The sequence below is a fragment of the Triturus cristatus genome, chromosome 11 (genome assembly GCF_964204655.1).
Source record: "Triturus cristatus chromosome 11, aTriCri1.1, whole genome shotgun sequence".
NCBI classification, from domain to species: domain Eukaryota; kingdom Metazoa; phylum Chordata; class Amphibia; order Caudata; family Salamandridae; genus Triturus; species Triturus cristatus.
The window spans coordinates 1018132017-1018144117 of record NC_140594.1 but is presented as its reverse complement, the minus strand read 5'-3'; the positions used below and the strand labels follow the sequence as shown (position 1 = coordinate 1018144117).

The 12101-nt window shown below is 47.6% G+C and overlaps 1 protein-coding gene across 3 annotated transcripts in view; it reads right to left on the bottom strand.

Annotated features, from left to right (window-relative positions):
- The window catches only part of LOC146785847 (maltase-glucoamylase-like), a 783978-nt gene that overhangs the window by 624894 nt on the left and 146983 nt on the right, over window positions 1–12101 (bottom strand). The gene's annotated exons all lie outside the window — the stretch shown is intronic.

Genomic DNA, 12101 nt, shown 5'->3' with positions numbered 1-12101 from the left:
GCATCCGTATTTAACTTTTTTCTTCACCTGGCAGTGAAAAACCTCCAAATTTGTTTTTCACTGCTGCAAGGCTGACTCTCCCATACAAGATCACTGGGTTACATCATAATGAATAACTTGACTTTGGGACACGCAAAAAATATTATTCAAATACTTATTGGAACAGGCATTTAAAATCCCACCTAATGGTCATCAGAGTTGTATTACTATTTAAATATGCCACTTTAAGAACATTGGCTATGTCCTGCCAAAGCCACAATTGTCTTTATGAGAGTGTCCTGGGTCACCTAACTGTTACTGACTCCTGCTGTATGATGTGTTTTGCTCCCAGACAGTGGACAAAGTATCCAGATGTGGATTGGTGTGGGTCTTCCTGACAGGATGGCTGGGGAGGAGCTGTGCTCCTGCCTTCATTTCACTTCAAAGGGTAGCCTGGAGTATGTATCCAGCCCTTCTTGCCTTCAGAAGAAGCCTACCCCATCACTGGCACATGCAGCTCACACCTGGACCTGCCTGTACTTTATTGTACTAGCCAAGCTAAAGCCAAACCCAGGGTAAAGGAAATAACCAACCTGAACATTTAGAGTAAGACAAAGGTGTGTCTCCCACCCACAGAACACTCCTAGACATTTGAAGACTCAGAAGAAGGTCCTGCTGTATGAACACTTATGGAAGACTGGACCTGCTTGTTTTGAACACAGGACCCCAGAAGTCATTTCATGTGTCAGTTGACTGTCCTCCTGATTGAGCTACAGGGACATAGAAAGCTTCTAGAGCAGAGGTCTTCAAACTTTTGGATGCCGAGACCCCCCTGTCAACATTTTGAGGTGTAAGGACCCCCTCCTGACAAAAATGTCTAAACCTGTTGACTAAATTGCGTGGGATGAAAATGTAAATGAGGTTATGTGATGCCGCGTATTTTGGGATAGCATTGCTTCATTATTTTGATATTTGTTACACACAGTAACGCTGAGGAAAGATTTCACCCAATCAGTACCCATTTATAACCAAAATACAGCAATTATCATCAGAAAGATTTCAAGCCAACCTTTGTGAAGGGCCTTCCACTCTGCAGCAATACGTGCTGCCACATTAGAAGCTCACCTGGCCCTGACCGGAAGAAGCAGGGGTCCCTTAAAATCCCGGCGGTTTTGTGTAGAGTTAAGCCGTTTACCCATGCAGATTTCCTCGCACCCCCTCCCTTCCATCCCTCTCTCCTCTCCTAACCCCGGATCCCTCTCTCACTTTGCAGGTCATTTTCTTTCACCCCTTTTTACAACTTCTGAACTCTCCCCATTCAACCTCTCACTTCACCTTTAATCACCTCTTGCCATTCTGTCCTTTCACTGCCCTCATCTCTAACAGTCTCTCACATTTATCTCATGGCCTCTCTGGCCCGGTCACCTCCCGTGCCCCTCAGCACTTCTCATTCACCTCGTCTCTTCATTCAAATTTTTGTCTATTTGTATCTTACACCTCTCCAGTCCCCCCATTCCTCTTTCACATCTCCCCTTTGTTCTAACAGAAGCCCTCACCTTTGGATCACACTCACTTCTTGCGTGTCCACACTTCTCTTCGGCAATTCACATTTCTCCTCATCCCTGACCTCTTCAATCAAATTCTCTCACTCCCTTGCTGTCCTCTCTCATTTTGGGTGCGGATGCAAGTTCAGAATGGGATGAATGAATGTATGATTACTGATGGGCTTGTTTGAGTGAGTTGCATATTGAGTAGTGAGGGGGACAGGTGAGTGAAGTGTCACATGAGTGCAGGATGAGTAGTGTACTCATGTGACTGCAGGTTGAGGTATAGTGTGAGCAGGACAAGTGCATTTTGAGTGCAGAGTGATCACTGTGAGTGCAAGGTGAGCGGGTGAATGGTGCAAGTGCATGGTGATCAGTGTGAGTGCATTGTGATCACTGTGAGTGCAAGGTGAGCGTGACAATAAAGGGCGAGAATGAGGAATGAGTTGTCTGAATGCAGGGTGCATTCCCAGACCCATGAAGTAACTCAGCATGTTATTGACGGGGGCGTAGACTTTAAGATCTAAGTTAAACTATTGCGGCATTAATCGGGGATCGAGGGTGAAGGAAATAAATAATGTGCTGATCCTGCAACAAACTTCCAGTCCTATGGTTAGGGTTACCAGCAGATTATTTTGATGGCCCAGTCGGTACAAAAAAAAGCAGTCACCTAAAGCGGTATTTTCAGCGCTTATCTGTGCATACTTCCCAGGGCCGGCTTTAGTGCTGGTGGTGCCCTGTGCGACAATGTTTGTTGGTGCCCCCCCAATGACCACCCCCACCACGGATTCTCTCACTAGCACCCTTTAACAGTGACCAAGTCTCCATAACCCCACACTCTCAGATGCATTGAATTAGTTATACAGTGCCACTCATACCAGTGTAGGGTGTCCGAGCACTTTGCATCACACACAAATTACACAGAGACAATCAATCATAAGTGTGTAAATCAGTGTATAGGAAATGTTACATAAGCCAAAGGACTAAAAGTATAGGAGTCACATGTCATCCATACTGGTAGGCAGTATAGTTCAAGAGTGCTTGGTGTGGAGAAGCACAAACTCAGAGTCGAAAAAGAAACGGCATAGTTGGGAGTTTCCTTTAATAATAAGAATTGATTTCTAGCCAAATTAACCCTTTTTGCAACATTAATCAATGGTCTAATAATGTATTCTTTGTAGTGTGCATGCTGTTCTAGGATGAAAGTTAATAGCTCACTATTCTATATTAGGACTTTAAGTTATAAATTGCAAGTAACAAAAGGATGTCTCTTTTGAAAGCAGTAACCTGCTGATCTCTTCACATCATACACACTCTGTAATCTACTTGGTACACGTTCTTTGCAGCAGGCATATTAACCCTCTGCACTAACTTCACCCAAGTCAAAACCTCAACTATACAAAATTCTGATCTCTCTCCAGGAAGATAATTAATCACACAAGTTATCTTGACATTTATGTGAGGCCTGGTAATTGCCGGGGAAAGAAACGCTGCAGCAGGTGCTTCAAAAGCTTAATAAACTTTCACACACGGCGCCCCCAGGAAGCCAACTTTGTATTCCTTTCCATGAAATGCATTCTCACACTACGGCAGTGAATGTAAAATCCAAATGTAAGGAATAGGCACAGTGGGGACCCAGGGGGTACTGGAACCAGCAAAAAAACCTAAGCCTCTGTAACCAGTTTACAAAGGCATGTTAAAATGCAAATGGTCTTTAAAGACCTGTGAAAAAACACGGGGGTGCCGGAGATAGGAATCCAGACACTGCCCAGCTGAGCCCCCAGCAGCTCAAGTTTCACTGCAGCAGCCCGGGCTGAGACACAGGACGGGGGAAGTGGGGGGCTGAAGCCCTTGGGCCTGGGCAGAAGTGCGACTGGGAAGGCGCGACCCCCTTTGCATCACTCCACGGCCCCCCTGGGGGTCGCGCCCCACAGTTTGAAGACCCCTTTTCTAGAGGCACACAAATGCCGATGGGTTGGAATGGTACCACAAGAGATTGCAAGTGGTTATACTGATTGGAAACATCCTCCGATCACCTTTTGTGATATTGATGTACCTCCGTAAGTGGTAAAGGGTATGCCTAGACCTGAGTTCCTTGCTCACTGTGCCCTTAGAACAAAGCTACACCCGGCCGAAGAGCCCCTATCAGGGCAAAAGCGGTCTTAGTTTGTTTGTGTTCCAGTTCAGAGAGGACCTGGCCAAGCAGTTTGTGCTGGACTGTTCCTAATTGGATTGCCAGTGGTTAGACCTATTGCAGTATCCTGCCATTAACTTTTGTGTGTTTCGGTTGCAAGTCAAAGCCAGCAAAAGATAATAGTTTTGGGCACAGAGTCCAAGACATAAAGACTACTGCTACTTGTTGGTTCATGGGTAGCCTTGAATGCTGTCAAGAACCAAAGCTCTTCACCGGACTGCTGGACTTTGCCTGTCTATCGAAGTTGAGCCCAACACTAGCCTGAAGCTGCAGTGGACCTCGCCGACCTCACAGTTGATGAGAAAAAAAAACAGAAAAGTTTCTAACTGCAAGGGAAAAATCTTGGCAGAGACCAAACAGGCTCCTGCATCTGACCCTAACTTCCATTGCGGTCAGCCTGAAACATTGACTTTGCCCGAGAGCACCTTGTTTAAGGCTCATAGACAACAGATAAGAGTGAAAAGCAGTGATTTTCCAACTTTTTAAAACTTTAAGTGAATTGCAGTGATTTATGAAAACCACACAAAAATCATAACTCCGGGTACCTTATAAGATTTTTGTAATTTTGGTATCTATTAAAATATAAACTGTTTTAATAAATTGAAGTGGAATTTTGATTGTGCTCTGTTTCTTACGTATTGTCTGTTTTCCTTTGAATTAAGCCCGACTGCTCTGTGCCACAGCTATCCAGGACTGAGCCTATGTTGAATTTAAAGAAACCTAGCTAGACCTCTTATAAAAATGTATATTATTACTTAGTGAGGTTTCACAACTACCCCATCTAATAATTCACTTTCTCGCATCATTATATTGATACTATGGGCAAATATTCCTGGTGCAGATAGCTGAGCCGATCGCTCCATTAGTGGGAGACATTTTGTTAGATTTGGGGGTCTCTAGTTGGCATAGGTAGGTACTTGTGACAAATAGGGACCCTTGCTTCTAGTCAGGGTAAGGGGGTACACTCCTAAATTAACCCCTGCTCACACCCTTGGTAGCTTGGCACGAGCAGACAGGCTTATCTCAGAGGCAGTGTGTAAAGCATTTGTGACCACATACAGTAAGCAAGTGACAACACTACAGATGGACACCACACAAGGTTTTATATCAAAATTAAGTATACTTTATATAGATTTACCACAAGACCATAAACGACAAAAATACACAATACTGTTACTTTAAGATGGGAGTTTTAGCTTAGTTCAGTTCAGTTCTGAAGATGCGACACTTTGCGTCAATGTACCTTACGATGCGTTGCTCTTCCACGACAAGCAATGTTGCAGCGATGGAAATGAGGCAAAGTTCCAGTGCAAAGAAATAAAGACGCAAAGATCTTCCAGATGCGGCACGCTTCTCCGGGGATGCGAGAGGTTCTCGGTTCGATGCGTGGACTGCAGCGGTGACACCCTTGTTCAGAAGTGCGACGGCAACAGCTTCAGCTGCGACACTCTTCTCCCAGTTTGCGTGAAGCTTCCGCACAATGCGACAACTACAGCGGCGACATCCTTGTTCAGAAGTGCGATGGCAGGCAGCAGCGACTCGCTTCCTCTTCGTTGCGAGGCGCTTCTCTCGATGCGGTGCAGTGCGACAGCTCCAGCGGCGACACGCTTGTTCAGAGATGCGACGGCAGCAACAGCGACACGCTTCTTCTTCGTTGAGTCGTGCTTCCAGCTCCTTGCGACACGCTGTCCCTCAGAAGGCCCAAAACAGCAGCAGGCACTTCCAAAAGGACTCTGAGGAGCTGGGGGTTGAAGTCTGTTGTCCTTGAGACTTCAGCAGGAGGCAAGCTCTTTTCCAAGCCCTTGGAGATCCTTCACAAGTTGAAAGTAAAGCACACAAAGTTCTTTCTCCTCTCTTTGGCAGTCAGGCAACCACTGCAGGCCAATCCCCTAAGCAGCACTTCAGCTTAGGAATAGTGTCTCCTCAGTTTCTTCAGGTTCCTCTCCTCAGCAGAGGTTTCTTCTTGTAGTCCAAAAGTGATCTAAATTCTTGGGATCAGGGTCCCAATAATATCCCCAAATCCTTTGTCCCCTGAGGGCAGAGTGGCCTTTGCCTTGTTCAAACCGGTTCTGGTAAGTCCTGGAGCACTTTTTTTACCGGACTCCTTCTTTCTTTCTTTTCAGACGGCAGGGCAGAAACATCAGACGCACCACAGGAGGTGAAGCCAGCATTGTGGAGGGAAGGCACAGCCATATTCAGGTCCCAGGTGCAACTCCTCCCACCCATCTAGATGCAGATTTCTCTATTCACCACTGGGACACCTCACCCTGTCTCCTGGAATTCCCCAGCCCTGTCACTCAAACTCCAGACAGGGAATACACAGCCTAGCAGAGGCAGGTTTGACTGGTTAGACAAGAAAATACCTACTTTCTAAAAGTGGTATTTTCAAACACAGTATGTTAAAACCAACTTTACTAAAAGATGTATTTTATCATTCTGGGTTCAGGCATACTAAATTCGAATTTCTACCATGTTCCCTGAGTCAGTTAGGATTATAGAATGCAATAACCAAACTGCCCATTCTGGCCTATGGAGAACAGGTAGCCTTGCAATAGTGAAACAAGAAAATGGCTGTAATTCACTATTAGAACATGCCACACACACCAGGGCATGTCCTACCTTATCCTTACAATGCACCCTGTCCTTGGGCCTACCATAGGGGTGTCTGATATGAAGAAAAGGGAAGGTTTAGGGACAGGCAAGTGGGTGCACTTGCCCAGTCAGCATGACCGTACCAGACTGCACGCAGGCTCTGCAATGGCAGACCTTAGACACACGTTTACAGGCTGCTTCTGTGGGTGGCACAACCAGTACTGCAAGCCCACCAGCAGCATTTGGATTTACTCGCCCTGGGCACACTCAGTGCACTGTATTAGAGTCTGACAAGTAAACCAACCAGTCAATCATGGAGTCACCAATTAATACATTCATTTACAGTAGGGAGCACTTGCACTGTAGCACTGGACAGCAGTGGCACAGTGCCCAAAATATCTAACACCAGCAAAAACACGAGGCAGCAGCAAAAATGGAAGGGAGACCCACGCCAATGGTGCCAGGTCTAACACCTTTCAACAGCTTTAAGAGTTGATTGCACATGCAGGCACACGTTGTTTTCTGTTGTGATGCCTGTCATATCTTGTGTAGAATTCTACAAGCACTGGCAAAGCCAATCAGTCAATTAAGAATACTTGTCTTTACCAATGCTTGTTTCAATAACTCTTGCTCAATCTGTGCTGGAAACAGATTTTGGCTGGAAACTCCAATGTAAGCAAGACAGTAGGGATTATGCCACAAGTGTGCACATGCATAACTGTGCCAAAAAAAGCGGAAGCTGCAGAGTCAGATTGTTGCAGTGGTCTGACCACATATGCATCATCCACATATGACATCAATGAAGATACAAGTAATGGTATTACACATTTTTTTCAATGTGGAAATAATAGGGATATCATTTTTATAGCTTTCTTCCGGCGCTTACAGCTGCCATAGAAGCTAATATTTTGCTACAACATTACAATGCCATTGCATATACTGTTGGCTTACTAATAGAATACCAATGCAGTTTTATTTGAATTTTAAATTTGGGTTTTCATTTCAAGACACAATGAAACCATAGGGATTAAAGTCGCAGAGATTTATGTTAATTAGAGGCTCCCTAACACCTGAAGAACCACTCAGTTCTTCATGTGCAGTGGATTTAAGCATTACATTTTAAGTTCACCTGTAGTTTTTCAGAGAACAAAACACACCACACAAAACTTTAGATGATAAGCAAAACACATTTAAAGGTAAGAGTGCACACGTACAAAGCAAAATAGCCTAAATCACATTGTTTGTACTGGTCCAATGCAACTTATATACCCTGTGTACTTTAGTGTGCTAAGTTATTTGGAAGTATAGCGTATTGATTACTTGAATGCAATTAAACTGAGGCACAATTTTCTGCATCATTGAAAATAAGCAGAATTACAGACATTTTATAGATGTTAAATACTATTAGCTTTCATGTACTTGGTGAACATTTCTGGCAATTACATGGCTTTAGTCTTTTTGAGTGAGGATTTGCACGTCATATATAACATCATTGAAAACGATTTACTATCAAACAGACGATCTCTATGACTTTTACAAAAGTCCCATTTCCTATCATTCATTGTTCTTTTCTAAGCAATGTAATCAGTGGTATGTTATTTTATTGCCATCTGAAACAGAACAGAGCTGATGCGATTGCCCATCTTTATTAAAGCATAACTATACCATTCCCTTGTACTCGGACAAAACACAAAGAAAAGGCAAAAAGAAATATGTCTTGGTATTTTCTCAAAAGCTATGGAAAAGGGCGCACAGGACCAAAAAATAAGTTACAAGGACAAAAATATGTATATAAAACACAAATATTGCACAATAATAAAAATTATTGTGTGATTAGGGATAATAGACCAAAAAAGCAGAATGTTGAACACCCAAATAAACACAATTGTGAGGATGCATTGGAATAAAAAAAGTCCACCTATTATACAGATTAAAGTAGGATTTGGAAAGCTAAACATATGTGAATCGACACATGATATTAAAAGAATGACTTTTTCCAAACTCTCATGGGAATGGAGTATAATTCCTGTTTCAATGGCCCACAGTGACACTATTATATACATAGGACTCTCCCGATCAGTTAAAAGCTACAGCAATCAGGCAGTAGAGCTAGGCGTGAAGCCTTGTTTTTCCCCGCCAGCCTACTTGATAGCACAACATATGCTGCACCAAACAGGTGGCATTTAATTTTTCCATGCCATTGGTATATTTCCCTAAACCATATACTACGGACTTATGGGAAAGGTAAAGATGCCGACTGGAAATTAGCAAAAACAACAGTTGATGGACAGAATGCAGAACAATGTCATACATTCACCCCAGTACAGAGATCTGGGCATAAATCCATCATTTTTTTGCTCACCATGCCGTCCCAGTTTGAGCCCAGCTATATGCAAATCAGTCTTGACCCTGTGCCTCATGGGAACGGTCCAACTCGAACTGCCAAGCCAGGTCCTCTCTGGACTGGAAACAAGCATCCTAGGACCGGTTTCGGGGTTTCACCCCTCTTCAGCCAGTATAGCTTCATTCCAGTGGCATGGAGAGCACGGGACCCACGTCTGGGCATACCCTTCCCACTCGGGGGGACACATGCAAAAACAACAGTTGATGGTCAGAATGCAGAATGTCATACATTCACCCCAGTACAGAGATATGGGCCTAAATCCATCGTTTTTTGCTCACCATGCCGTCCCAGTTTGTGCCCAGCCATATGCAAATCAGTCTTGACCCTGTGCCTCATGGAAACAGTCCAGCCCGAACTGCCAAGTCAGGTCATTCCGTCCATCAAGTGCGTGTCTTTTGCTTTCTCGCCCTAAGTGCGCCAGGTATGCCCAGATGTGGGTCCCGTGCTCTCCATGCCACTGGAATTAAGCTATCCTGGCTGAAGAGGGGTGAAACCCCGAAACTGGTCCTAGGATGCTTGTTTCTGGTCCAGGGAGGACCTGGCATGCAGTTCGGGCTGGACTGTTCCCATTGGGCACAGGGTCAAGACTGATTTGCAAATGGCCAGGTCTAAACTGGGGTGGCATGGTGAGCAAAAGAATGATGGATTTAACTCAGATCTCTTGACTGGGGGTGAATGTTTCGATTTAATCTGCATTCCGTCCATCAAGTGTGTGTCTTTTGACTGGAAATTAGCAGGCTTCCCCATGTTTTAGGATCAAAGAACAAACACTTCAGCTTGGACAGAAACGTTCTAGTGTGAGGAGTGCGAAAGCCAACAATACCAGTGACTAAAACATATGGGGTAGTCATACAAAAAGAGGCACTTTAGCTGAGTAATGATGCCCTGCGATGATTCCTAAGTGTATGCTATCATAATTTTATTTTTGCCGCATTTATTGGATTTCTAACGTGCCAGCCTGTCCCATTATGGCCAGTCCGCAAAAGCCCAAACTCTAAAGCTGCTTATGGCTGAACAGTGCAGGTAACAAACAAGAAGGTCTGTTACATCTGGTCTCGATTGCAGTGTCTTCTCTTGGTTAGTGTGTGAGGTATTCGAGGTCTGATCACTTTTGAAACTTTGGGTTGGTCCTGAAGGTGGGCGGCTGTGTTTCAAATGCTTCCCTTAGTAGGTTGCCTTGAAGGATGGGAGGATGGACAGACTTTTCAGCAACACCAAGGCGCCGATCACGATCCTGTAAAAACCGGGTACGAACCGTCGGACGGAGGAAATTCTCCGTCCGATGCGTACCCGGTCGTCAAAATCTACCAACATGGAATTACGATTCGCACGGAAACACCATTTCCGGACGATTCGTACAAAAGCCCGACCGCCGAAAATTTTTTTACAAATGCGATCCGGGAACGCGCCGACCTGACGTCGGGACGCTCGCAGCCTGCCATTCACGAACCAGGAATTACGATTCGCACCGACGTCATCCCGCACGGTGAATATTATCCGGCAGCCAAAAACTGCCGGGAAATCAGGACGACGCGAACAAGGAGTACCAGTACGCGACGGACAGACAGGAGGGGTGGGGGCCTATCACTCCCAGCAGTGCCCTGAGACAGGAGGGGTGTGTGCAGAGTCCTCCCAGCAGTGCCCTGAGACAGGGGGGTGGGGGCCTTTCACTCCCAGCACTGGGCACTGCTGGGAGTGATAGGCCCCCACCCCTCCTGTCTCAGGGCACTTCTGGGAGGACTCTGCACCCACCCCTCCTGTCTCAGGGCACTGCTGGGAGGACTCTGCACACACCCCTCCTGTCTCAGGGAACTGCTGGGAGTGATAGGCCCCCACCCCTCCTGTCTCAGAGCACTGCTGGGAGTGATAGGCCCCCACCCCTCCTGTCTCAGGGCACTGCTGGGAGTGATAGGCCCCCACCCCTCCTGTCTCAGGGCACTGCTGGGAGGACTCTGCACACACCCCTCCTGTCTCAGGGCACTGCTGGGAGGACTCTGCACACACCCCTCCTGTCTCAGGGCACTGCTGGGAGGACTCTGCACACACCCCTCCTGTCTCTGGGCACTGCTGGGAGTGATAGGCCCCCACCCCTCCTGTCTCAGGGCACTGCTGGGAGGACTCTGCAAACAGCCCTCCTGTCTCAGGGCACTGCTGGGAGGACTCTGCACACACCCCTCCTGTCTCAGGGCACTGCTAGGAGTGATAGGCCCCCACCCCTCCTGTCTCAGGGCACTGCTGGGAGTGATAGGCCCCCACCCCTCCTGTCTCAGGGCACTGCTGGGAGTGATAGGCCCCCACCCCTCCTGTCTCAGGGCACTGCTGGGAGGACTCTGCACACACCCCTCCTGTCTCTGGGCACTGCTGGGAGTGATAGGCCCCCACCCCTCCTGTCTCAGGGCACTGCTGGGAGGACTCTGCAAACAGCCCTCCTGTCTCAGGGCACTGCTGGGAGGACTCTGCACACACCCCTCCTGTCTCTGGGCACTGCTGGGAGTGATAGGCACCCACCCCTCCTGTCTCAGGGCACTGCTGGGAGGACTCTGCGAACAGCCCTCCTGTCTCAGGGCACTGCTGGGAGGACTCTGCACACACCCCTCCTGTCTCAGGGCACTGCTAGGAGTGATAGGCCCCCACCCCTCCTGTCTCAGGGCACTGCTGGGAGTGATAGGCCCCCACCCCTCCTGTCTCAGGGCACTGCTGGGAGTGATAGGCCCCCACCCCTCCTGTCTCAGGGCACTGCTGGGAGGACTCTGCACACACCCCTCCTGTCTCAGGGCACTGCTGGGAGGACTCTGCACACACTCCTCCTGTCTCAGGGAACTGCTAGGAGGACTCTGCACACACCCCTCCTGTCTCAGGGCACTGCTAGGAGTGATAGGCCCCCACCCCTCCTGTCTCAGGGCACTGCTGGGAGTGAGAGGCCCCCACCCCTCCTGTCTCAGGGCACTGCTAGGAGTGATAGGCCCCCACCCCTCCTGTCTCAGGGCACTGCTGGGAGGACTCTGCACCCACCCCTCCTGTCTCAGGGCACTGCTGGGAGGACTCTGCACAGACCCCTCCTGTCTCAGGGCACTGCTGGGAGGACTCTGCACACACCCATCCTGTCTCAGGGCACTGCTGGGAGGACTCTGCACACACCCCTCCTGTCTCAGGGCACTGCTGGGAGGACTCTGCACACACCCCTCCTGTCTCAGGGCACTGCTAGGAGACATCAGGCATTCCCCCCCCTGGAACCCCCCCTACAGTACATAGCATGTGTGTCACACCTGGACACAATGGCAGAAGTCACAGTCACTAAAAAGGGACACAGTCTGTGCCAGTGGACACTGCACTCACCTGATAACCTGGTCGCCCGTACAGCAGGGGGTACTGTGGGAGGATCACATCC